Source organism: Ursus maritimus (genome assembly GCF_017311325.1).
Source record: "Ursus maritimus isolate PB19 chromosome X unlocalized genomic scaffold, ASM1731132v1 scaffold_X1, whole genome shotgun sequence".
Taxonomy (NCBI): domain Eukaryota; kingdom Metazoa; phylum Chordata; class Mammalia; order Carnivora; family Ursidae; genus Ursus; species Ursus maritimus.
This window is the reverse complement of record NW_024423319.1, coordinates 115708177-115710907: the sequence shown is the minus strand read 5'-3', so window position 1 is coordinate 115710907 and position 2731 is coordinate 115708177. Positions and strand designations below refer to the sequence as shown.

At 50.8% G+C, this 2731-nt stretch overlaps 1 protein-coding gene across 1 annotated transcript in view; it reads left to right on the top strand.

Annotated features, from left to right (window-relative positions):
* Window positions 1–2731, top strand: part of FRMPD4 (FERM and PDZ domain containing 4) — a 551891-nt gene that overhangs the window by 542208 nt on the left and 6952 nt on the right. The window lies entirely within an intron of this gene.

Below are 2731 nucleotides of genomic sequence, written 5' to 3'. Positions count from 1 at the left end.
TGGAACAATTGTGCAATAAACTCAGAGTCCTTCCTGAAAAGGGAAAACCTTGGTTTTTTGTTTGTCTTTTGTTGTTGGTTTTTTAAAATAATAACGAGTCCCATTTTCTTACGTGTCTCCTAGTGCCTCTGACGCATCCATTAATCGGCTCTTGTCTTTTGCGGCATGCAGGTGTAGCCATCTTGCGGGCTTATAGTCCCGAGTCTTCATCAGACTCGGGCAATGAGACTAACTCTTCTGAAATGACTGAGAGCTCTGAACTGGCCACCGCACAGAAGCAGTCAGAAAGCCTCTCCCGCATGTTCTTGGCCACTCACGAAGGCTACCACCCCCTTGCAGAGGAGCAGACCGAGTTCCCCACCTCCAAAACCCCTGCTGGGGGCTTGCCTCCCAAGTCCTCCCACGCCCTGGCCGCCCGCCCAGTGACTGACCTCCCGCCCAAAGTTGTGCCTTCCAAGCAGGTCCTTCACCCAGACCCCATGGAGATGGAGCCCGAGACCATGGAGACCAAGTCGGTCACTGACTATTTTAGCAAACTGCACATGGGGTCGGTGGTATATTCCTGCACCAGCAAGAGGAAAAGCAAGCTGGCCGATGGGGAGGGGAAGGCACCCCCTAACGCCAACATGCCAGGGAAAAAACAGCCCGGGGCCAAAACAGCCGAGGCAGAGGAGGAAGCCAAAGGTAAATTTGGTACCGTGTCTTCAAGGGACGGTCAACACCTAAGCACTTTTAACCTGGAAAGAACTGCCTTTCGCAAGGACAGCCAAAGATGGTATGTGGCCACGGAGGGGGCGGTGGCTGAGAAGAGTGGACTGGAAGCAGCAACGGGGATAACGTTTCCGAGAGCTTCTGGTCTGGGGACGAGGGAGGTGGAAGAGAAGGATGAAGGGTCTCCTGACGGAGAAGCCGGTGAGGTTTCAGCGCTTGGCCAACGGGACCACTTCTTAACTGACGTGACCTGTGTATCTTCAGCCAAAGACTTAGATAACCCCGAGGATACTGACCCGTCGACCTGTGACCATCCTTCTAAGCTTCCCGAGCCAGAAGAGAGCGTGGCCCGCCTTTGTGACTACCACTTGGCCAAGCGGATGTCATCCTTACAAAGCGAGTGCCATTTTTCTCTACAGAGCTCGCAAGGCTCATCTGTGGACGCGGGCTGTGGCACGGGCAGCAGCAGCAGCACCTGTGCCACCCCCGTGGAGTCCCCGCTCTGCCCCGCCCTGGGGAAGCACCTGATTCCTGAGACTTCGGGGAAAGCCATGAGTTACGTTCCTTCCGAGGAGAGAGCCGCTGGGCTGCCCAGCCACGGAGCCACCTTTAAGGAATTACACCCACAGCCAGAGGGGATGTGTCCGCGGATGAACGTGCCCGCCCTGCACACAGCTATTAACGCGGAACCCCTGTTTGGCACTTTGAGAGATGGATGTCATCGACTCCCCAAGATTAAGGAAACCACAGGTACAGCAATGATGGATTTAGCGCTTTGCATTACACACCAGAAGCACGTACACCAGGTTCACAACAAACCTAAAAATATAAAGTCCGGAAGAAAAGTAAAAGTTAGAATTTTTTTTTTTTTTAAAGATTTTATTTATTTATTCGACAGAGACAGAGACAGCCAGCGAGAGAGGGAACACAAGCAGGGGGAGTGGGAGAGGAAGAAGCAGGCTCATAGCGAAGGAGCCCGATGTGGGGCTCGATCCCAGAACGCCGGGATCACGCCCTGAGCCGAAGGCAGACGCTTAACCGCTGTGCCACCCAGGCGCCCCAAAAGTTAGAATTTTTTTTAAAGGCTGCAGAACTATGGCCAGGTTAACTATCAGTCATTGATCCCCCCCAGGATTTAGTGAACACTGAAGTTTCTAGATCTGGAACAATAGTGGAAATGGCATTTGCTCTGTAGAATCTGGATCCGTACTTGCTTCCAAAATGTGGTAGAGCAATAATTTTTTTTTCCTAAATTCTAAATGTAGATTTTTAGCAGCGCTCAGCGGGACTTTTGGTTACAAGACAATATGATATAGAGTCCCAAGAGTTTGCTGTCCTTCTCAAGACCTCGCATTCTATTTGTGCCATTTCATTATTGAGGGGCAAGGAAGGACCATAGAGCTGGGTAGCAGGGAGAGATCGAAGGGGTTGGGGAAGAGCATTTGCCCTTCAGCAATACTTAACATCTCTCCCTACTCTGTAAGACTCTCTTCGAGACGTGTTCTAAAGTATCTGGCACACCTCGGTGTCAGGAAGGCTCTGGGGGTATGCACAATGAGCTGCTTTATTTTCCCCAAAAGAATAAAATATAGGCACAGGTAGAAAGAACACAGCCACCTTCTGTGCCCATCTTCACTATTCTGCCACCCAGTGGGCACGTAGTCCTCTCACCGATCCACTCGGCCTGCCGTCACGTGGCAAAAACAGATGTTCTTTCCTACTCTCAAATATCAAAGTTTATTAACACTGTCTCTCCCGTGCTAGGTCAGTAGATGGTAGGGAGAGCTTGCCCTGGTTCGCTTCCACTCCTGCCGTTTTAAGATGATCTCCTTTCACGAAACCCACTGCTGGCATCACCTGCCTTGGGAAACCCGTCGATGAATGTTGCTTAACTCATCACTCCACTAGCGTCTTGACCGCTAATTAAAGCAAGCTGTTTAATCTTTCGTGGTTTACAAAGAACTTTCCCCTAACTTCCCTCTTCTCACAAAAATTCTGTGAGGCGGAAGTATTTTCTTCA